Below are 26555 nucleotides of genomic sequence, written 5' to 3' on the forward strand. Positions count from 1 at the left end.
TATTGTTCCACATGTTCCTATATTTCCAATCAGACAGCTTTCCAGTTAATATCCAAAATATGGACACTAAGGGCCATCCTGGATTTTTCATCCTTTAGACGCCCTTAATACAAAAATATTCCATTGTTTTTAGCTACAAGGAGTTCATTGATTCCTTTGTTCATCCAGTTTTCAATATGTTAAGCAATAGAAATCAACCCAAGATTAATGATGAGATAAAGAGAGTTTTGTAATTGTCAAAAGATAGTAGAATAAGAGACTGGTATCTGTACTAGGACCAAACGAAAATTAGGATATATGGATCCCATCTCACTCCCTATAAGCTGCCCAAATATCTCCCCATGAGGATATTTTCATTAGAATATATCAATTAGATTATAAATTCAGATGATGTAAATTTTCTATCAGCTAGGAGGAAAACATAGTTCAAGATAAAAAACTAGCTTGGTCCTTTTATCTGCAATAATAAGGAGGTTGGGAAAGAGGCAAAGAAGTGTTTATAGGAAATGAAGTTCAGTAGCAGTTTCATGTGGCAGTATGACGCTTTAGGAGTCATCAACAAACTAAGACTCAAATTTAAATTGAATCCTTTTATGCATGAGTCCAGACCAGACATTGAAAAATATGCCAACCAGTCAGAGTGGTTGGAAAATAGCTTGATAGATATGGAGAAATAGATGGATACTAGTTCCATTCTACATACTCCAGGCCTATAGGATAGAAATGCAAAAAGTATCAGAGAAGAAGGTTCTTGCTCCAACAAGGATAAAACAGATGATAGATTTTAAATCATGTATAGGAAGAAGCCCAAGCTAGATCCTATAAGTGAGTAAGAAGAGATAGTTGAGATAGTTGAGACACTTCAAATCATTGATATAGGTACAATGCTTAGAGAGAACAAAACTCTAGTAGTTTCAGAGGAAACTCATCAGCCTTCCACCTCTAATACTCAAAGTATTTAGAAATAGCCTAGCATTGAGGCCTCATCATCAAGGAAACCAGTGGATAAGGAAAAATGCATGAAGGAGAAGTATAAAGAGATGAAGTTGAGAAATGAGGCATTGAAAGTTGAAACATATGCCCAGTATTTCAAACAGACTCCTAGAAATCAGAATAGGTTAATGTTAGTTTTTGACATTAAAACTAGTAAAATACAAATGACCTTTTTGCAACCTATAGTCCTGTAGCCCAAGTCATTAGTAGATTACAGGAAGACAAAATTTGAAGTTTTGGCAAGGGATGTTCATCCAGTAGATCAGATTGAATTTCATAAGAAAGTAGGAGAAATGATATACTCAACGATGACCAACAAGGCTATGAGTGTACAAAAACTTCAAATTCTCTAGACAAATATCACAACATAGTTTAAGCTAGAGAAAGAATCCTCACAAGCAAAGGATAACATAATTAAATCATTAGAAGACCTGGTTATTGAAATAGGCTATAATCTAAATGACATCAAGGCAGCAAAAAAGCTCATAAAGAACAAAAATGAAGATATTGATGCATTGAAGAAGAAACTAAAATTGCCTCCTTTTGAACATCCACGGGCTAAGGAAGTTCTAGAGAGTCAAACCCAGAAAGATGAGATGATGGATCCCATTCTTCAGCTAAATGCTCAATTGAAAGAAATGGAGAATGAGATAGATAAGTTAGTATAGGAGAAACATGCCAGCATTGAAATGGCTATTGCCACTGCTATTCCTAGAGTTAATACAACAATTCCTTCTACTTTGGTAGCTTCATTGGCCCCATCAGCTCCAATAGCTACAACACTTCCAACTTCATCAGCAACTACAACAACTACATTAGCAACAGGTTCAACAACAACAACAACTCATCCCAGTGATGAAGCAAGTAAATTGGTCAAAGACATGGAGGATATGTCGATCCAAACCACTGAAATAAATAGACTTAAGGAACAAATAAAAAGTCTAGAGATTGAAAAGAAACTGTCTCAAATCATGCATAAGAATGAAGCTCGGAAGTCAAACAGGTTGAATGAAAGGATACAAAAGATGGAGAAAGAATTAACACTGAAGGAGCAACTAGTCCAAGAAAAACAACTTTTATGGGCCAATATCATTGACTCAGTCAATGATATTTGGCCATCTATATAGGTGATATTTGAAAAAAATGATTTGGTCAAAGAGGCTGGTGAAGCAATTCAAAGGGTTAGAGCCGAACTTGGAAATATGCCAGAAGAAGCCTCAAGAATAATCTAGTTCCTTAACTCAAAGAATAAATATGAATTGCAGGATCTTAGAGTACCTAACATAATTGGGACCATACTAGAGGTAAAGAAGGTAATCACAAAGAGGAACCTAATGATACAACTGGAGGAGAAGTGCCAAACAATCAAACTAGCAATAGGCAGGTTCACGTCAAATTTGATGCTTTGAGGAAAAAAGGACTACCTAACCCACTGGTGATTAATGACACGTTGATGCCACATGAAGACTATGATAAGAGAATTAGAGAAGTGGAAAAGGAACAAGCCAACAATTCCTCCATGAAAGGGATGCCTACAAGAAAAGTCCTTTATCGTACTTTTGAGAACCTCTTTTACCTCCATCATGAGGTAAAATATCTTTTTGTATACGAGCCCACTTTTGCAAAATACACAGAAATTGATGAAGTCTATAGAAGAATGGTAAATATTAAATTACCAGATACAGAGACTTGGGAAAAGTTGAATGATTTACTATATAAATGCAAGATAAATAGTAAATATAGAGCAGTAAAGGTAAAACAACATATCAGCCAAGTCAAAGAGTATCATATGAAAAATAGAAGTAAAAGACAAATTTTATCAGTCAAGGGCAAAGTAAAAGGATAGACAGCATAAAGCAACAACCAAGGAGAGAAAGTAGCATAATATCAAAGAAAATCCAACAACAAACAATAAAAGAGGGACAACATGCATCAATTACATATCTATCTCTATCTTCTTGCATGGAGATATTTCTTTTTCCTTGAATAATTCATAAAACAGTTTAGGATATTTTGTAATAATTTTTTGTATAAATACTTTATAATTCGAAGTATAGAGGGTGGATTGCTGAAAATTTCTATAGTTATATTGATAAAAAGACCTGAGGGCTGATTGTAAGAGTTTCAAGTTAGCAGACTGGACTGAGTAATAAAGGTATTGCATCATAGGATTCATGTGTTGGGCCACTTCAATGAAGTATCTTTCATCTGTTAAATTATTATTTTCTTAAGTATTTCACATGGTTAATTGTTTTCCAATTTGAATAACTTAACTGGAATGTTACTTCAAAATTTGTTTAAGTACACTCTATCTTGAATAGTTATTCATTTTAATGTTTTCTTCTAATATCTAGAGTAGGGAATTCTTCATTACTCCCTAGTTTCAATTGATCTCTTTCATTTCTGTCATTATCTAGTTTGAGGAATCCTTAACTACTTCTTGATCCCAATTAAGAAACCACTTCACCATCTAGCCTAAATGTTATGAAACCAGCTCACAAAAAGATAGAAAAGATAGATGAATGCCTTAGAAATAAGTCTCTTCGAGGGGGAAACCTCCTTCACATTACACGAATGAATAATTATTTGATGATTCAAATGACAAAGCCTCCTATCTATATATAGGATCCTAAGGGGTCACAATATAACCAGGCCGACCTAACAATAATAATATAAAGGCACAAAAATAACAACAGAGGGATCTATGGGGCACAAAAATGACAATATGGGGACAACAGGGGCACAACAATAAAAATAAGGGATACAATGACAATAGTAATGGGGAATCACTAGTATTTTAGGGACCTAACATGCCCCTATCCTTAAAAAAAGTGTTGTCCTCAACTCTTGAGTAGTTCTGGATGGTTCTGTATAAAATTCTCATCCTTCCATGTGGAATCTTCAATGGTTAAGTTCTTCCACTTGATGAGATACTTTGAAATTGATTGATTTCGTTGCTGTCGAGTTCTTGTTTCTTTGACTGATTCAGGTTCCAATATGATTTTTCCTTCCTCATCAAGTTCTGGAAATATTGTTTGAATTGGAAGCTTGCCACCTATAACCTTCTTTAAGCATGAAACATGGAAAACTAGGTGCACTGGGGAAGCTGCTGGAAGCTCCAATTTGTATGCCATAGTACCTATGTTTTGCAACACCTTATACGAAAAATAATACTTTGGTTATAATTTATTATCTTTCTTAGCTTGCTTGAGGGACATTTGTTTATATGATTTTAGCCGTAGGAATACCCAATCACCTACATCAAAACTTCTTTCGCTGCAATGTTGATCTTCCTGTTGTTTCATTCTATTCTGCGCCAAGGTGAGGTTATCCTTTAAGAGTTGGAGAACTTGTTGTTGATGCTCAATGTGATCTTCCATTGCTTGAACCTTAGAATTTTCTCTTAAATATGATGTGATGGATGGTGGATGATATCTATAAAGTGCCATAAATGGGGTTATTTTTGTTGCAGTATGAAAGGAAGTGTTATACCACCATTCGGCCAGAGTCAACCATTTGACCCATTGTGCATGTTTATCAGATACAAAGAAATGAAGATATCCCTCCAAACATTTGTTTACTATCTCAGTTTGCCCATCAGATTGAGGATGATAAGATGAGCTATGAGTTAACTAAGTACCAAGACAAGAGAATAATTTTGTCCAAAAATTAATAGTGAAAATGGGATCTCTGTCGCTTACAATAATCTTTGGGTTTCCATGTAGCTTTTGAATTGTTTTCATAAATGTAGTAGAAACTGTACTCACTTTAAATGGATGAGATAATGCACAAAAGTGTGCATACTTGTTAAGTCTGCCAATTACCACCATGATAACACTCTTTCCTTCAGACTTGGATAAACTTGTGATAAAATCCGTTGAAACCTCCTCCCAATGTTGGCTTGGAATGGATAAAGGTTGTAATATTCCTGGGGTATTAATTGTTTCAACTTTATTTTGTTTGCAAATCAAACATTCTGCCACAAACTTTTGAATATCTAATTTACGACCGTCCCAAAAAGAATCCTTCTTAACCCTGTGGTAGGTTTTTATAAATCCTGAGTGCCCTCCTATGGGAGAGGTGTGCAATTCCCTGAGAATATTTTGTTTGAGTTGGGAATTCTTACTAGGTATAACTTATCCTTGTACCACAACGAATCATTTTTCTAGCTAAATGTATCAGATGTACTGGGATCTTGTTGTATATTTTGAATGAGTGCCCACACTTCCTTTTCATTCTTCCATTCATCCCTTGCTTCATTTATCCAATCTTGTTGGATAATAGAAATGGCATAAAGAAATGCTTCCACTTCCTCATTCTTTCTTGAGGGTGCATCTGCCACAACATTTTGCTTCCCTTTTTTGTAGATGATTTCAAATTCATAAACCAACATCTTCTGAAGATAACCTCTATTCTAAAAAGTATTTAAGACTATCATGATCTTTTTTTACCTTGAAGTGTCTTCCTATTAGGTAGGGTCGCCATTTCTTAAGTGCATGTAGTATTTCCAACATTTTCTTCTCATAAATAGCTTTATGTAAATACTTTCCTTTGATTGGACGACCTTTGAAAACAATGGGTCTTTCTTCTTGTATTAAAACAGCACCAATTCCATTTCCTAAGGCATCACGTTTCACTATAAAGGTTTTTGCGAAGTCTAGTGTAGCTAGGACTGGTGCTTGGCACATTACCTCTTTAAGATGTTCAAAGGCCTTCGTTGCTTCTAAAGTCCATGAAAATGCATCTTTCTTCAATAATGTTGTTAGAGGGGGTGCTATTATTCCATAATTCTTAACAAACTTATGATAATACCTTGTCAACCTGAGAAATCCTCGTAGATGATTTATGGATATGGGGATTTTCCATTCCTTAATGGTTTTAATTTTGCTAGGGTCTACCTTAACACCTTCATGAGATATAATATGACCCAGGTATTCCACCTTTTGTACTCCAAAGAAACATTTGGAGATTTTTGAATATAATTTTCTCTCCTCCAATAGTTTTAGCACCATCTCAACATGTTGGACATGATACTTCCAAGACTTGTTGTAGATTAGTATGTCATCAAAAATTACTAACACAAATTTTCTAAAGAAGGGTTTGAAAATGGAATTCATCAAACCTTGAAATATAGAAGGTGCATTAGTAAGGCCAAAAGGCATGACCAAAAGTTCATAATGACCCTCATGAGCTCTAAATGTTGTTTTTGGAATGTCTTCAGTCTTCATTTTAATTTGATGATATCCTGAACAAGGATCCAACTTGGTGAAGTAAATTGACCCATGCGATTCATCCAATAATTCATCAATGATAGGAATGGGAAATTTATCTTTAATAGTGAGCTTATTGAGCTCCCTATAATCTGAAAACATGCACCATGATCCATCCTTCTTATGAATCAATACTACTAGAGCAGAGAGAGAACTTTGACTAGGTTGAATTATACCATCCTCTAACATTTCTGCAACCATGCATTCAATTTCACTCTTTTGGACATAGGGATATCTGTAAGGCCTGATGTTTGGAGGAACACTTCTTGGAATCAAATTAATAGCATGATCATGATCACAAATAGGTGGGAAACCTTTGGGAGTCTCAAATACCTTGAAATGATTGTCCAATACTTTTTGGAGATCTAGAGAAATGGATGATTTCAATGTGGGAACCTCTAGTGAAAATAATTGTACAATTATGCCTCGTTGTTCTTTCTTTAGAATCTTTGTCATTCTGTTAGAGCTAATTATCTTTCCCGGTTTCCCTGCAATACCCCTTAATTCAACTTCCTTTCCTTCTGAAGAGAATTTCATGAAAAGTTCTTGAGAATTAAAAGCTATTGTACCCAAGGATTGTAGCCATTGGACTCCTAGTACAAAATTAGTACCACCCATTGGAATGGAAATAATTGGGCTATTCAATACATATTCTCCCATGGATAGCTTGATATTATGGCACTTTCCTGAGAAATTTATGGTTCCTCCACTTGAAACCATCACTTGACACATTGGTGTTGGATATAGGAAGAAATTAAATTCCTTGGTTGTCTTACAATGAATAAAATTATAGGTACTTCCCGAATCAATCAACACTATTACCTTTTTCTTCTTGATACGCCCTTCTATCTTAATAGTTTTAGGAGTGGTAATTCTAGCCAATGCATTACAAGATAGGGTCGGATTCATTTCTTCTTTTTGTAGGGTTTGTTCCTGGTGTATATCTTCTTCTTTTGACGTTTCTTTTTCCTTTTCTTTCTCCTCTACACAATCTATGTAAAATAATTTCTTCTCTACATAGTTATGACCTTTAGTGCACAACTGTAACAAATCCCGTTTTCTCTTTTTTCTTCCAATTTTTGTGGTGTCAACCTTGTAGGTTTTAGATTGCTAGGGGTAGTAACACTTCTGTGTTTATGATTGTGAGTGGTAGGCTTCCTTGTTGCCATAATTTTGCTTTCCATTTTTCTTGCCAACCTAAATGCCTTCTCGAATGAATCTGGTTCCCAAAGGTGAACCTCATGTTAGATGTTATCTTTTAAAGTCCCAATGAACACATCAATCATATGCTCCTCTGGAATATCTTTTACCCTTATATTCAATCTTTGGAAGTCCTCAATGTGCTCCATCATTGAACCCTTTTGTTTGAGATTTATCAATTGGCTAAAAAAAGTGTTGCTCTTTGTATCCTCATAATGTGGTACCATTTCATTCTTAAAAATATCCCAAGTGACAATTTTTTTATGAGAGCAAAGCCATCGATACCATACAAATTGATTTGGTTCCAAATATAAAGTTGCAATGCATACCTTTTGTGTGTTTTGCACATTATGGAGATCGAAAAATTGCTCCATCTGTAGTATCCATGTTCTGGGATCCTTGCCGTCAAACTTACTCATATCAATCTTTGGAACATGGTGGTTCTTCGATCCAACGTTAGAGTCTATGAAAGCATGACTAACATTTATTTCATTGTCATCATGAGTTTCCTTTACAACCCTTTCGCCATTAGTAAGCATTTGTTGTAGAAACTTTGTCAAATCTGTCTTCAAATTTGTCTACAAATCTTCCATGCCTTTCTTTAAATCATCCATCTTATCTTCCACACCATCCATCTTAGCTTCCATGCCATCCATCTTAACTTCCACGTCATTCATCTTAGCTTCTATGCCTTTGTCTAAAACATCCATCTTAACTTCTATGCCTTTCTTCAAATCATCCATCTTAGCTTCTACATATTTCTTTAAACCATCCATATTATTTTCTGTTACTCTTTGTGCGACTGAAATTTGTTGCACTTGGTCTGGTAATTTTCATCAATCATGTTGCATTTCTTCCTCTTCTTCATAATTCATGCTAGAGCTTTTAGGTTGCTTACTAGGTGTTTCCATTTTCTTTCTTTGGGACATCAATTATCGATAATAATGCTTCACTATGCCCTTTGAATTCCTTCAAACTATTTTTTCAAACCAAGCTTATGCAAAAATTTAAAAAAACTACACACCCTTTTTCACTTTGTAGTAACTAGATATTGAATCTGATGTATCTCTGTAATTTTGGATCTCCCAGGTCTGAAATTGCTTCCTGTGGTAACCCCCTGAGTAATATTTCTAACCTCGCAAGTCTAATCAAGATTGGATTCTCCAACGAAGAGTTATGCCAAATCTCCCACGATGACCTGAGTATAGACTCGTTCAGTAGAGCTAACTTTTATGATGTGTCGTGAGTCACTCTTTCAACCTTAGGTTCTAAAAGTGATACCCAAAAAAAATACAGTCTGTCCTCTTTCTGTAACTTTTGACTAAAATTCAATCTGATGCCCAGAGCGAAAGTTATGACAATTTTCACAAGGTGACCTATTTGGAATGTAATTCAGGGGTCTGCAAAATCCCTAACTTCGTCAGATTATATATCTGAAAATTTGGTGAGACGGGATGTGAAATTCGAAGACAATATTTAAAACGATTTATTCTCAATTGAGTTTTTTTTAGCTTCTGAGACATCGCAGAAAAAAATTATAGTGAAAATGCCACAATGACCTATTTGGAGGAGCGAAACCCTAGAATCGAAAGCTTTGATACCAAATGTTATGAAACTAGCTCACAAAAAGATAAAAAACATAGATGAATGCCTTAAAAATAAGCCTCTTTGAGGGGGCAACCTCCTTTATATTACACAAATGAACAATTATTTGATAAATCAAATGACAAAACCTCCTATATATATAAGAGTATAAGGGGCCACAATATAACCAAGCCGACCTAACAATAATAATATAAAGGCACAAAAATAACAATAGGGGGATTCTATGGGGCACAATAATGATAATATGGGGACAATAGGGGCACAACAATAACAATAAGGGATACAACGACCATAGTAATGGGGCAATCACTAGTATTAGAGGGACCTAACACTAAAAGATCTGAATTTACTCAACTACCTTGCCCTATGAACACTATCTTTATAACTTGATTCAGTATTGTTTTATTGACATTTGGACTCCATAGCCCAATGGTAAAATGACATTTATCTATCCATCTAAATCAGTGATTCCACCACCAAAGCAAATAAAAAACGAACCAGCTTAAATAACTAGCCTAAAATCAATTAATCGAACAAAGTTAAATCATTAAGAGAGAGCCCTCTCTGAGCATTAGGAAGCCTAGATCCTAATCTCAAAAGTAGGTTTATGGTTACATCTATCAATTCTTTAAACACAACATGACAACCCCAAGGGAAATTTTAGAGTGATAACACATGCAAAGAGGAAAAAAAAGAATAGTTTCTTTTATCAAATGCAAATGCATTTCGGTAATCCTTTGTTTTAATTGAATGCAATTTTTTAATCCATTTTACTGTTTCATCTTCATATGTAATCGATCTATCTAGGTCTTTGACTCAAATATTCCAAAAAAAGCCATAGTAAATTCAAACAAGAATTTAAATATGTTATTTAAAATACAATGTATATATGTTGAAGGTAATCATTATCATACTATTTAAACTATATAATTTATAAATGTTTCAAATTAGAAAATTAATCAAAATGATCATATATCAAAAATATATACAAGTTAATTTGTACATATATTTACATACCTTCGTGCCTCCCTTGATGAGTTAGTCTGATAGCTTAGTGTACAATCGCACCATTGAACAACTTGTTTAGTTGAGACAAGTCTATCTACAGAGTGGGCCATTTGATATCCTCGAAGTGCTCATTTGATACATGCCCATGCGCCATCATGTTCTCCTTTTCCATGACCAGTCTCAAGGAAACTCAAACAATCTTTAATGTGGCTTTTCTTATGAAGACGAGAAAAATAAAAAAATGATTGTGAAGATTTGAATTTACTTGTGCATACATCTGACCATATCTAATTTTCATTGAATTTTATTCCATGACCTCTAAATGATTCATAAATCTTATCAAAACAATGTTGTACAAAATGTGTATCATGTGTACGATCATTGCTGACATAAAAGTGATATTCTTTAATAACATGTCGATTCTCACTAGTGCTTTTGATATCATTAATATTTTGTTCAAAATGACTATATAGAATATGGACAAGCATAGATACTTAGTTAGAATGATAATATTCATTTTGTATTTCATTTTGTGCAACAAATGTGCAATTCTCTACAAAATCAAGTATTGAAAAACTGGTCCCCGATGGAAACAATTCAAGAGATTTTTTGAATTGCAGGTTGTGTCATCGAGCTCTATGCGAATACTTGGTGTACTTATAAATTTCTATCTCAAATTTCTTCAAAAGCTCTATCACAGGAATTTCCTCTTCGAATTCAATCCTTTTAGCACTTGTACTATTATTTGAACTAATCGATGTGTGGATATATTCATATCTCTTCCATTTTTCTTTTAGGGTAGACAATGATTGATCATTTAAATCAAAAGAATATTTGTTATGAAATAAAGTCAAATTTCCACAATGATCACACTTTTTACCACCAACACATTTGTTTTGGTAAAATAATTCATGACTTTCTCTTTCACATAGAATTTTGGATATGAAACCATGGATAGTGGAAAAGGGACGTGAATTTTTCCAAAATGTTTTGCCAAAGTTAAGGAAGGTGTTATAATATAATTTAAATTCCACATAATAACGACAACAATTGTTGCATACAGTGATAGGTTTAACATACCATGGTTTTTGTTGCACAAAAGTACTGATTAAGACATTAATTCCATGATTCTCTTCTATGAACTTATTGAATAAATATATCTGAGTGGTGTCGAAGATATGTTTTTCATGTTCCTCATATTGATTTTGTGCTATTCTTCGCCGCATCACATCCCTTTATTTTGGTGAAACGGGTGATTTTTTCATCCAATATTCATATATTATTTTTTTAATATCTTCTCCAAGTCTATCTTTGTATGTTTGCCTACAAATAATTATCCAACAAATGAGCTCATCATTTACATCTATTTGTAATCGAAATTTCCTATGTTTGTGTAATTTATTTCATGGGGTCCCTAATATTTTTGCCATAGATTTTACCAAATGATTTTCTTTAGTAATTGATGGAACCGCTCCCATTTGTATTGCTCTACGTGCAGCTAGATCGTTTTTCTTTCTAGATCTTCCAATTTTTTGTAGAACACTATTTATATTATGAATCACATTTTCCTTCACTTTTTTATCTTTCGTTGATTTTTGGATAACCAATAGAGTTGTAGTGTCTTTTAATTTGTTTGATGTTAAGGTACCTCTCAAAATTTGAGCTTGAAATGTCACACTTTCATCTTTGAAGAACTTCTCAATAATGACCTTAACACGATATCATATAATGTGGTCAGCTTTTTTATCTCCATATATGTCAGTGTCAACATTTTCTAACATTTCATCATCGATATTGATTTCATCTGTACATATGAAAATTAGATGTAAATGGGTATAAATATTCATTAAATAATACAATTAAAAAATAGAGTTTGAATGAAACTAAAATTAATAAATATGTATAATTTCAATAATACACATGATATATATATATATATACAAACTTAATGGTGATTCAGTTTCTTCATTTGAATCTCTTTCAACATCTTCAACAACATCATCAATCATTGGTTCATTATCTTTTTCACTTTGTATTTCAACATTTTCATTCTCATCATCATTGTTATGAGGAATATCTCTCTCTGTTTACATTGCAAAATAATTTTCGAATTAGTTCATCAAATAAAAATTAAATTTCACAATACACTAATTAAGTTTTAAATATCATTTATAATATTTATGTTTACATACCTGTTTCATCTTCTAGTTGAGATTAATTTTCCCTTTTAATATGTGTGAGCTCTTCCTTCTTTCTTTTGTAATAGTTTCTCTCGTATTTTCTACGAGCCTCAATGTCTCTTGTTCGATCATATTTTTCTTACAATTTCTTTGATTTCTTGTGATAATTCAATCTATCTAGATTTTTAAAATCTCACCCAAAAAAGACAATTTCAAAAAAACCCTGCAAAAAAACTCACTTTATAAATTTAAACCAAAAATCTCACTTTGAAAATTCAGCGCAAAAGAGTTACTTTAAAGAAAACTCACTTTAAAAAATGAGCTAAAAAAGTTTACTTTCAAGAAAGCTCAATTTAAAAATTTAGCACAAAAAAATCACTTTAAAAATTTAGCCTAAAAGACATAATTTAAAAATTAAGCCCAAAAAAATCACATTTAAATTAAGCTAAAAAACCTCAATTTAAAAATTCAACCCAAAAGACTTACTTTAAAAATTAAGATAAAAAATCTCACTTAAAAATTTCATCCGAAAAGGCTTACTTTAAAAATTAAGTTAAAAACTCTCACTTAAAAAATTCAACCCAAAAGACTTACTTTAAAAATTAAGATAAAAAAGCTCACTTAAAAAATTCAACCCAAAAGATTTACTTTAAAAATTAATTCCAAAAAATTTCCTCCAGAAAATTCAACGCAAAAAACTTACTTTCAAAATTAACTCCAAAAAATTCAGCTCAGAAAAATTACCTTAAGAGTTCTCTCCAAATGAGGAGAGTGTACAAAAATGAAGTTTCGGCTCCATTTATCTATATTGTTTCAAGCAGAACATCTTTTCGGAGGGTCATATCGTTTCCGTTTTGTGGCCAATGGAAAATATGGACACATTTTCGGGTGAAATTTTGAAAATAATTCGGTCGAACTTTTAACGTAATTCGGTTGAATTATATTTGCGTTTATTTTAATGGGCGTCGATGACAAACAAAAATTTGGCCAAGTGTAATTTTAATTCGATCGAACTGTTTTAACCTGCAACTCTACAACAACTTAGCTCTCGTCACTTTTTTCCAACTTCGAAAGGCTTAAACTCAATCAATCTTGGTGAATTTACTGTTGGAACAAAAACCATAATTTTGATAATTGAATATACTTTCAGTAGATATAAATTTTATGGAATTTCATAGAAATTTGCTAATCTTAATTAATTTTCTAAAAAGTTGTATGTAAAAAATTTCTGAAGGTCATTATGATTCAGTGAAATAAAAAATATGTATCTTCCAAAATATACAATAAAAAAATATAAAAAATGTAAGGTTCATTACATTGGTTTGTCTTCTATAATGGGTAGTTTTTACATTTTTAGCTTATAAATAATATGTTGAGAAATTTGGCACTCCACTAAACATCTTCAAAATCTGTAGTTTTTTCATATTGGTTCAATTCAAGAAATTCTAGTAATTATGATATGCATTAGTTGGTTTCATAAATATAACGATGAAGTAGAGCCTATCTAGATTGTTGCAACACATTTTTTTTTCAAAAATGCCAAATTAACAAAGAATAGACTAATGCTGAAAAACATGACGTGTTATGAATCCCTTGATTTTTAAAGAACACACATTCAAACAATTTTTAAGTTCAGATATCAAATGTGAATAAAAAAATTCCAAAAAATAAGTAATAGAAATCTAATAAAATTTCTAACAAGTTTCCATTCTAGTGTAAAATGAAATTCTAAACATAAAAATTGCTTTGCCTTGTCGAAAGTTGAAGAACTTCTAAAATTGTTATTTTTTCTCAAAAAATGGCAAAAAGTGTAATCTAGCTTCACATTTTCACCCATATTCATTTTATTTGTGTTTATCATTAATCAATATAAACTAGTAATTTAGTAGTTTTAAATTGATTTTATGTGTTTATTATTAATCAACATAAATTAACTGGTGTGTTTTTGTGAGTAAATTAATGAAATTTCATACAATATGCATATTCAACTAATATGAAAATGCAAAGTTACATATGTTAATTATAAGACTAAAAAATATCAAGTACAACTATAAATAATTTCAACCATAAATTATCTTATATGAAATGTCAAATATTATAATATGAATTTTCAACTTAATATTTGTTGGACTATAATTTACACATGGAATCTTGTTTCATCACTTCAAATTAACATTATCATTGTGTTGCCAAGGCATTGCAAGTGAATTCACCAACTCTAAAAACTTGACCATCAGTTTATATGTGTGTGTCACACGCAAGATATTGGCTTTAAGAGTATCACTAGAATGGTTCTATTCTCTTTCTCTTTTTGCATTTGTCGCTCCAATGTTATTGTTCTCTTCTTTCTTCAATTCTTGATTCCTACCATCAATACGAAGTTCCTCTTTTGAAAATGAAAGAAGAATACAATGCAGATTATAAGACAAAAAAGACGATGAACACTAGAATATAAACAAAAGTATACTATAAAACTTGTATACAACATATACCTCAACATTAGCAAAGTCAATGCCATTTCTCACCAGAAAAGTAAGAAACTTGAAGAAGTTTTCCTCAGTTGGACAATGGTGGTTGCTATGCGTCTAGGTGAACTATATAAATAAATCAAATAAAAGGTCACAATAGAAAATAAAACTTAAATAACTTAGTATTAAACCTTCGAGAAAACTTAGGTACAATCTTGTCATGATCCTTAGGGTCCATAGGAAATAATCCTCCTACTAACATAATGATTGATTGGTTGCATCTTGACCTTTCCTCTCCTTTGTGAGCCCAAAAAGTAAAAATAAGTCCATCCTAAACTAATTGTACTACAGAGTATCCTTTTCACATGCTATCTTCCCATATCCACCAAAAATTTTAGATATTCCAAATAAATGGCATTTTTTAATTATTTCTATAACTATGTCATTCACTTCCAATGTATCTAACCTAGAGCTCAAACATATAGTTTCCAATTTCCTAATTCACTTGTCGTCAAATTCAACATTTACTGTCATGTAAATTCAATGAAGTATCCTTTGGGTCAGGTAGATGGTTAGGTTATTGGTCAACTTCTAACTTATTATGTCATTTGAAATCAACATTATGTACCCAAGTGCAACAATTAGACTAGTAACCTAGGCACTATGCCCTAAAGATGGTTAGATATGGCCTAAGTTTTAACTTAGTAGGGGATGTGAACTTAATTATTATGTACCCAAGTGTAGCAATTAGAAAACTAACAAACTCTAGAATCTTACACCATAGGCCCCAAAGAGCTATAAGAAATGAGAATTCTCTCAACTTGAAGTCTGATATTTTGTTCCTTGCATTATATTTTGGCACTTGCATATTCATTAAATTGAACTTAAAATATATATGTATTGGATATTGGCATTAGTTTGGCACCTTTAAGGGAGAATGATCACCCCATAGGAATTTCATTCCCACTAATAGTGTTAATGTTTTTCTATGGTTCTCCACGAAACTTACACATACCTGCAATATCTATTTGTTTCCTGGCTCCAAGCTTTGAGGTTGTTCAATTTCGGATTTTTATATAATAAACTAGTTTTTCTTATATCAAGTTTCTCTAGAAGTTGCATTTGTGCTCTAACATTATATCACATTGACCTATTTATGAGCCTATATAATTTAGGTTTTTCTTACATAATAAACTAGTTTTTCTTATATCATTCTTTTCTAGAAGTGGCCTTTACACTCTAACTTTATATCACATTGAGCTATTTATGGTGACTTTTTGGAGAATGATAAAATTATATTATCTTTAGTATGTATTTCCATATGCATGTGAGATTTGGTCATTGTTTCAAGTCATTTTGTAAAGAACAAAAATGAAGCATATATTGAACGTTACCAACTGGAAATTCCCACCCTGCAAAAGTTGAAGGTATTCTAGATAACACTAGGAAATAAGGCACTCTAACCTTTCTTACTTCCTCTCGATTCAAAGCTAGTGCTTGCTAACTTGTGGGATGTTTTCCTAAGTGTTTTGAGGCATTAAATTCAAGTTAGTGAATGATTAGAACTTAGAGGTACCTTAAATCCAACAAAATATTATTCTTTTGTTCATAATATGCAATTAAATAGCAAAAAAATCAAGCTAGAATTGCTTAAAAACTAAAATAACATATGGAAAACAATGCAAAATTTCACAATGTTTTGGACATGCAACCCAATGCTACTCCAAACTAAAAAATCCCTATATAAAGTTCAGAACATAACAAGTACAGTAGGTTGTAATGGATAATTAATAGTATATTATTGTATCTTTTAGTATTTGGCATGCTTCCTAATGCACGTAGATCGAGAAAGACAATTTTGTTCTCTTTACAAAATATAAAACAAGAAAATCAAAAGCAAATCACATTGTTTTATGATAGAAAATTAACTAGCCATCAACAAAATCTGCATATTTTATATCCCCTATATGCCCAAGGTGCACAAAATCAAGGAAGTAAATAAACTTTGTTTTGTGAATGATTACATAGCTTGAGTAAATTAACCAGTGGATTGTGGAAATGAAAAATGAAAAGAAAATAAGGTGAACAAAAAAATTCAAGTCCCATTGCTTAGAGTGTAGGAAAATGTAGAACTTCTTACACACAAATCACATGAAATAGTCACGAAAAACAAGTTGATAAGTGCTTTTTATGAAGGGTTGTAGGAATAAAAAGGTTTTTGAAAAGTAATAAAACACCAAAAATTCTAGTAGATCTTGGGGAAGTCATGATTCTTTAACTCCACTACTCCAGATGGGATACATAAAAATCACAATGTTGATAGTATACTAATCCAACCACACATTCTCTACAATAGCTCTTTGTCACACACTCAAAAAAGAAAGGAAGAAATGAGAAAAGGTAAAAACACTACTTAGACACTCTTGCTAATCATCAACCCCTTTGATTTCTTATGATATGCTTTATAGAGGAAAAAGTGAATAGGTTGAGAGAGACAGGTAATAATATAATGCATGTTTTCAAAATATAGTCCAAGATGCCTCTAGATGGAGCACTCTTCCAAATATAATATGTTGTAAATATAAGAATTAAATCTTCCTTAAGCCTTCACTTCAAGAGTGCTCCTTTCTTGACACAACCGATTTAATAAACACTTTACTACAAGAAAATAGAATTACCATTGACTTAAAGAGGCTAAAATACTTTTTTTGCTCCAAGTCTTGATCTTTTCAATGTATAGTTTTAAACACTTGTCAAATGTTGAACATTAACATTGACATCACCAACCTCTACACCCTCAATAGTGACCAACAGAACATTGCTAGAAACATCCCCAGTGTTGTTGTTGTTGACAATTTCTTTACTGTTGGAGTATTGAAGGTAGAAAATTTTACCCCGTACTTGAGCTTTCTCATATGATGAAGCATAGCATGAAACCATTGAAATTGCTTCATTTAAATATTCCTATAAGAAATCACAACAATAATCAAAACTAAGAGAATTCATTATTGCTTGAGAAAATATTCCTATATGTCATGAGGAAATTCGATTCGTAAGAAAAAATATTAAGGTCAAATATTGCACCTATTTTCCATCTAAAACATTTAAGGCATAGTTTCCAAATCTTGACAAATTTAATCAAGGCCTCAAGCTCACAGTGAAAAAGACAATTAGGAAAAGAGAAAGAGAACATAGCCACCATAAACACTTACAAATTCAAGTCCATTTTCAAAAATATTTGCGTGACATTAGAGAGAAGACCAACATGATCGCCACTACACAATCCAATTCTCGACCCCAATAGATTGGATCAGATCAGACACTTCTCATCACCAACCAACCATATGCTTAGTTTGTCAAACAATTCAAGGGAACTCACCTAAAAAAATCACAATTTATGTATTTGTAAATCTATTTGTGAGTATGTGTATATCCCTATCTATTTTCATGTATATACCTATCCATCTATGAATTTGTCTATATGTATGTAAGTATATATCCGTAAAATCTTAGAATATATCCAAATTATTTCAAAATGATTATATGAATAATATGACATACCTCAGGGACCCTTCTTTCTATGGATGCCTCCAAACAATGGATTACTAACCACAGTTTTACTTATGAGTTCACTAGGCAACCATCTATATGTCTGATATAATACTCCTTCACATCCAAAAAATAGAGGCATAAAATCCAATCAGTACACAAAAAGAGAAATATGAGTAAAAAAGTTAAATACTTGATAAAAACATACTCTCTCAAAGTGGTGTGTCAAAATCTATACCTGATAAGAATTAGGTCCTTTGGCATCAATAGTTCCATGAAAAGCTACATATTTCATGTTGGTTAAAGTGCATAAAGTCTCAAACAAAACCTTTGGCCAGTCTTTTCAATTTAACATTAATAATTTAATAAAATTTCTTGACCCAGTTTTGTAGAGTCACGATACGCCTGGCTTGATCACTCCTGGACCCTGCACTACCAGTATGTGATCTCTCATAGTCACGATTGGTGAACATCATTTGATGTAGATGCCTCTCTATATGAATAATAACCATAGAAACAACAGTCTTGGCACCTCGCTTGTCATTATCCCCCTTCAAAACACTGCAGAGTTGAAGCTTGATCTTTGAAAGACTTTCAAATTCATCAGTTGGAGCCCCAATAAGTTCATCAATAACATACACCACAGTTGCAACCCTTGTGTTGTGATTCCAAACCTCAACCGCAACAACATTATAGTTAAGGTCTATGAGAACTAAAAATATTTCAGAAAGAAAGCCTGGCCTATCTCTTGCTGTTAATTCGATTAGTGTGTGTTCAAGAACAACCTTTACTCCAATGGATGTTCTCATTGAAAGCAAGAGGCAAGCATTGGTTCCGAAGGACTACAATCAGAATAGGTAGTATTAGAAATGGACTCCTGGATGGAAATGGGCATTCTCCGAAACTGTTTGTGGCAAGAAAGAGATTTAAAATATATGTTGTATATACTCAATCACTTATTCATCTCTAACTTTGTTTCAAGCAAACAAAGTAGACCTATGAAGGGTTGTGGTCAGCTAGACCATACAAACCTTCTAGAATAGTTTCTGAACTACATATTGAAAATCCCTAAACTGGGGGATATTTATGGAGCATGTCAAGGAAGCCCATGAGTTTGTAGGGCGTGAGGTCTCTTATTTAATTTCGTAAACCATAAGGTTTGGTTTAATGTTGCACTTGTAGAAGCCATTAATGGGTAGATATGAACTCACTCTTGTTATTGATAAGGATTGCTATTGTGAGAGTGGTCACCCAGTTGTAGACCTATTGAGATTCTAAACTTGTTATAAATTGGTTAACTGGGTAAAGTGAACTTCATAATTTGTTGTGTTCACCTGTATATGCTAGAATTAAGGACCTGAAAAGAAGTTTCAACAAAATTTCTACTCTAATGTTTACATGGAGTTGAATCTCCAATCTGCTGAGCTTCTAAAACAAGCATTACAGGGGAACACAGGTACATTTATCTTAGTGGATATCAGATTCTGCCAAATAGACGTTTTTGCGTGTCACTTTTTGTACGTCTCGATGAGGCAAGTAGCTAGTGGAGGCTTAGCTATTAATGTGTTATCTCTATTTAGATGCTCATTAGCATGAAAGCTTGATCATGTAGCATAGTATGGTATAATTTATAAAGGATTGGGAAGACATTTTCACTTGAAATATGTGGACCAAGTTTATGATTCCATACAGAACATCCTTTTTTGAAGTTCATAAAAGCACAATCCAAATGTATTTCTTCATTAATGCTTGAAATAGAAAAATATGATTTTTGTTTCCTTGAATAAGAAAAGATTAGGGGTTACGCCCCCTAAAAACAATTTCTCATACTTTGATTGGGATTGGTATAATATTTTGGGTGGTACTTGTTGGAGTGGGTATGGATCCTTGGATTGGCCCGAGCCAATATTTCATGATATCTTTCGACCTAGTAAAAAACTATCAAAGTTGAAAATATTTATTATAAAAAACGGTTACAATGATACTCCAGTGGTAAAAAATTGGACATAAGGTGGTTCTATGTGGAGGAGTTAGGCTTGGGTAGAAAACAAAAACAAGGGTAATTTATCTACAAAATCCATCTATCTAAAGTTGCTATCAAGCTTAGGAGCAGGAAGATTTATTAAGTTGGGGAGAAAATGTCAATTCAAGAAATATATCATCAATCTGGGTTTTCATGTCTCCTTAATTCCCAATGTTGATAAAGAAAATATGTGGGAATGGCTAGGTCAGGGTCCAAAAGAGAATAAGTCCATGGTTGTTTGTTTCAAAGGTGATGCATTGACATAACACATAAGAAATTGATGAAAGTTTGTTGGCATAACGTGAACAAGTCTTACTCTCTCCCAAGAAGAAACAAAATGATAGAAGCTTCCTATGTATTTTTTATTTTAATAGAACACATCACTTATAATGTGTTGTTAAGCCATTTTATTTCTACTTTTAAACCAAGCCATTTCAGGAATGTGATATGGACTATTGTACTATTTTTTGTACTATTGGTGAAATCCTTCACACAACCAAAAATAATAACAAATAGTTTAGGAAGACATAAGGAGTGACAATAATTGTCAACTCAATAGAAAGATGTTTAGAATCATTATCAAATAAAACTATGAGAGGTTTTACGGAATAAATGGGAAAGTTGGCATTAGATTCGTTGCAAAGTTCATACCAGTCTACCTAAGGAAATAAAATCCCTTGCCATAATTTCCTATAAAATTCCATGCTTTTTTCATTTTCATTCACTTCCAACAAAGCCCCAAGCCCCAGAAGCAACAATGTCCAGGAATACCCAACTGACAAGGAACTACAAGACATCCCCATTTCCAGGGGGTGTCAATAACTAGAATGAGAACACACCTAACTGCTTCCTTGATCTATCCAGCATACATGTTACTTCTAAAATGCACCCAATATGTCCTAAACATTTTCAATATGGGATTTCGGCTCAAAATGCATCACCTCAGTGTGGGGACACATCCATGTGTATCACTGGATATGACACTACTTATCATTGGCAATGTAACAATTGGTATCTTCCATCTTGTGGCCACTTTTAACATAGTTTATTGTGTGTCAAATCGAAATCTAAATATGCATATGAATTATTTCAATGTATCATTTCCAAATCTAGTTAACACCATTGACATTAGTTATTTACTACATGCTCATGACTACAATACCAATTCCTAGTATCATGACACAGCCTATATGTAACCAATCTCCACAAGACCTGCTTCATCCTTTACTGTCTAGAAAGCTATCATTACCAATTTTTCCAAATAAATGAAGATAAATTGAAAATAAATTTACCTCCCCTCTAATTTAAAACAAAGGTGAAATACACTAATGGGAACTGCAAGTCCATGTCGATAAATGTAGATGAAGATCCATGCAAATGTGCACTGTTGTTTTTGGTTTCACAGTGGAAGTTATAAGTGGTATGGCACCATTGAAGTGGAATCTGAACCCGTGGCTGGAGGAAACTTCAAAACTGGGGGCACTATATGAACCCCTGGAATTAGATATCGTGGAAGGGGTATCACACCCATGGTTCCTAGTGAACATGGAGGAAAAGTGGGACGCATCATAGGAGGGTAAGGAGTTGGATATCAGGGCATACCTACAAGTGTAGCACCAAGAACTAGACATTTTTTTATGTCAGGGCATAGCACGTTTCCAATAATCAAACAAACACATCATACTAAATAACACTTATCCATAAAGATATATTATAGGAAGGAAGGAAGGCACCTCCAAGATCACTGCAGACTTCATTTCTAAAAAGAAACAAAGCAATGAAAATGTTTTCTAATAGAATCCATAGTGATTCCAAAAATATGAGATGATTCAAAATATGGTGCGCTTTAGTGGTGCACATGCGATGACTAGCTAGATGCTTAGATTATTGAATATATATTCTAGCCTTATATTCATCGACCCCCTCCACATATCCAGATGCAACTAATGCTAGGAAATTAAAAATATATCCGACATGGATATGTGGTTGATCCAAGAAGCATCTGAACCTAGATACAAGTACAGCATTTCTACCAAATGTAAGGAAAGAAAATTCAAGGATTTAAGTAGAATTTAAAATTAGTAGAATTTAATCTAATGCCTAATAATTATGGCATCAAGGACTAGAATGATATTCAACTTCATCCACTATCAAGAATTAGACTTCAAAATTGCTTTCAAATATCTAGGATTTGGTCTAATTCCTAACAACTATGACATCGAGGCCTAGTTGTGGTTGACAAATAAAATTCATTAGATGATGACTTACAGAGCCACAAATGGCTTTGTTTAGGTGGAAAACTAGTATTGGTCAAGAGTGTACTAGAAGTCATTATAGTATTAGATGGCTCTCGCTTTAATTCCCAAAGCAATCTTCCACGAGATAGAGAAGTTGTCATTCAATTTCCTTTGGAAGGGTTCTAGGGAGGATGATACCCTTTGGTCAAATGCATGAGACTCACAATGGATACTAAATCTATATGGAGGTTGATCTCTGGAAGGAGTTTATAAAAAATATAATTCTATAGAAATACATTTCCCAAGCAGTAATTTAAATTGGATTAGAAGCCTAGAGAAACCCTATGTGGGAGGTTCATTTTTTTAGAGCCATGGTCTAAACCAGCCTTGTAGGGGATTGTCTTACCTACAAGATTGGGGGTGGTACTTGTTGGAGTGGGTATGGATCCTTGGATTGGCCTGAGCCAATATTTCAAGATATCTTTGGACCTAGTAAAAAACCTTCAAAGTTGAAAATATTTATTATAAACAAGGGTTACAATGATACTCCAGCGGTAAAAAATGGGACATAAGGTGGTTATATGGGGAGGAGTTAGGCTTGGGTAGAAAACAACAACAAGGATAAGAGATCTACAAAATCCATCTATCTAAAGATGCTATCAATCTTAGGAGAAAGAAGATTTATTAAGTTGGGGGGGAAATGTGAATTCAAGCAATATATCATCAATTTGGGTTTGCATGTCTCCTTAGTTCCCAATGTTGGCAAAGAAAATATGTGGGAATGGTTAAGTTAGGGTCAAAAAGAGAATAAGCCCATCGTTGGTTGTTTCAAATTTGATGCATCGATAGAACACATAACAGGTTTGAAGAGGCCTTCTTCAATCATACATGTTAGAAATTGATGAAAGTTTGTTGGCATAATCTAAATAAGTATTATCTATCTCTTGAGAAGAAACATAATGATAGAAGCTTCTAATTTCCTTTAACTTTCAGTAGAAGACATCACTTATAACTAGTTGTTAATCAATTTTATTTTGGCTTTTAAACAAAGCAGTTTGAGGAATGTGATATGGACTATTGTACTGTTTTTTTTACAATTGGTTAAATCCTTCACACAACCAAAAATAATAAAAAATAGTTTAGGAAGACATAAGGAGTGACAATAAATTTCAATTGAGTATACACATGTTTAGAATCATTACCAAACAAAACTATGAGAGGTTTCATCGAATAAATCAGAAACTTGGCATGAGATTCCTTGCAAAGTTCATACCAGACTAACTGAGGAAACAAAATCCCTAGCCATAATTTCCTTTCGAATTCCATGCTTTTTTCCTTTTCATTCACTTCCAAAAAATCCAAAAGCCCCAACAACAGCAATGTCTAGGAATACCCAACTAAGAAGGAACTACACGACATCTCCATTTGCAAGGGGTTTCAATAACTGGAATGAGTACACACCTAGTTGCTTCCCTGATCTGTCCAACATACATGATACTTCTAGAATGCACCGACGATGTCCCCAGAACTTTCAATATGGAATATATGCACAAAAAACTTCCCCTCCGTGTGGGTACACATCCATGTGTATCACTGGATATGACACTACCTATCATTGACAATGTGACAATTGGTATTTCCCATCTTGTGGCCACTTTTAAGTTATTTTATTTTGTGTCAAATCTAAATCTGAATATGCATCTAAATAATGTCAATATAGAATTTCCCAATCTAGTTAACATCAGTGACATTAGTTATGTACTGCATGCTCATTACTGCAATACCAATTCCTAGTATCCTGACATAGCCTATATGTAACCAATCTCCATAAGACTTGCTTCGTCCTTCACTATCTAGAAAGATATCATAAAGAAATTTTCCAAATAAATGAAGATAAATTGAAAATAAATTGACCTCCCCTATAATTCAAAACAAAGGTTCAATGCACTAATGGGCACTGCAAGCCCATGGCGATAACTATAGTTCAATAGGCATGCAAATGTGCACTGTTGTTTGTGGTTTCTCAGTGGGAGGTATAAGTGGTATCGCACCCTTTGAAGCAAGATTTGAACTTGTGGTTGGAGTAAAATACAAAACAGGGGGCGTTACATGAACCTCTAATTGGAAGGGGTATCACACCCATGGTTCTTGGTGGACGTGGAGGAAAAGTGGGATACACCATAGGAGGGTATGGAGCCGAATATCAGGGCATACCTACAAGTGAAACACCAAGAAATGGACAATTTTTATGTTAGAGCATAACACATTTCCCATAATCAAACAAACACATCATACTAAACAAAACTTATCAAGTAATAGATATTATAGGCAGGAGGGAAGGAATCTCCATGATCATTGCAGACTTCATTACTACATAGCAACAAAGGAATGATAATGTTTTCTAACAAAATTCATAGTGATTCCAAAAAATATGAGATGATTCAAAATATGGTGCACTTTAGTGGTGCACATGCGATGACTAGGTAGATGCTCATATAACCGAATAAATATTTTATCTTTATATGCATCCACTCCCTCCACATATCGAGATGAAACTAGTGGTAGGAAATTAAAAATATATCTAGCCTAAATATGTGATTGATCCAAGAAGCATCTGAACCTAGATACAAGTAGAGACTTTCTACCAAATGTAAGGAAAGAAACTTCAAGGATTTAATTAGATGTTCAAATTAGTAGAATTTAATCTAATGCCTAATAATTATGGCATCAAGGAATGCCACAAATGCAGATATATTGTAGTACATAAAATCCAAAATATAATGAAGTCAATTAATGGAGTAATTGATGGAGAAATCCATGGGGTAATTGGTGGTCTTTTGTCTCCTAAACACAGGAGTTACAATTATATGTTTACAAATACACTGTGATACATTCCCACTTGCCTCTTTTCACCTAGTATTATTCTCACCTCTTCCTCCTTTCTTGCAAGGAATTGTTCCCTAAATTAGCAAAATGGAAACCATAATGTCTTCCCTCACAAGGAAGGCACATGTTTTCCATTGAAATGGGTGCATGTAATATTTCTTTGGTTGATGAATGGGTAAGAACACTAGGACCTATCACCATGGATTTCTTGGAATTCTACATGAATTTTCAAGAGAATGGAAATTCCTACATGCTCAAAGGTTTCAAAGCAACCAATAGAGAAATAATCAACTACCATTGTATGGAAAAGATTTTGAAAAAGGGTCGTTGGTTTGAAAATGGGGGATATGTGAAATGTGAGGGAAGACATATTGGTTTCCATTTTGCTAATTGACTAGGTGAAAGACCCAACAATTTTCCATACTTCCTCATGGCTGGCATGCTATGGGTGTTTGTCATGCGACCATTGAGTCCATCAAAGGGGTTAGCCAAATTTCAGCCCAACATAATGAGTGTATGAAAATAATTTTTTTGAGAGGGGCCATAAGTAATGGTATGAGCTCATCCACAAATAACGAAAAATTAGTTACTGTAAAGTGACGCCACAACAATCAATGTTGCACAAGGATTTTGTTGAGCTAGGTCTCCTGGAACGGAATTGGTAGGCCTTAGACATATCTTCTCAATTTGAGGGGAGTATTACTGCAGTGATGAAATTTCAAAACTCTTGATACTACGAAATATGTAGGAACTTTGTTACCGATGTTGCAAAAGCTATGGTTTAGAGGAAGAGGCTAGGATTTGTAGGGTCCTTGGGATAGAGGAGTCTCAAGTTCTATATATCTTAAAATACCTATTTTTTCCATCAATAGTACTCAGCCAAATCTTTCATGGCACCAACTAATGGCAATAGATTATACGCTTAGTCATACTACCCAATTCCCTAGTATGTGAGAGTTATCTCCCAAGTGTTATTCTCCATGTAATCATCGCAATAGGATGACTAATAGGGTTATGTAAGGTTGGTTCCAAGTTTACCGAGGGGAATTTTAATATACCTAAAGGAACATGGAAGATAATTCCATATGTACGTGTTATTTTATGCAGTGCTACTAAAAGAGGTGCCAACAGATGTT

The 26555-nt window shown here is 33.3% G+C and overlaps 1 pseudogene; it reads right to left on the reverse strand.

The window, feature by feature from the left end:
- Positions 1-18635: 18635 nt before the first annotated feature.
- On the reverse strand, positions 18636-19082 carry LOC149158754 (ACT domain-containing protein ACR4 pseudogene; annotated as a pseudogene).
- Positions 19083-26555: the final 7473 nt, after the last annotated feature.

This window comes from Pinus tabuliformis, chromosome 5_2, assembly GCF_031772625.1.
Source record: "Pinus tabuliformis cultivar Carrire ecotype Pingquan chromosome 5_2, CPIR1, whole genome shotgun sequence".
In the NCBI taxonomy this organism is placed as follows: domain Eukaryota; kingdom Viridiplantae; phylum Streptophyta; class Pinopsida; order Pinales; family Pinaceae; genus Pinus; species Pinus tabuliformis.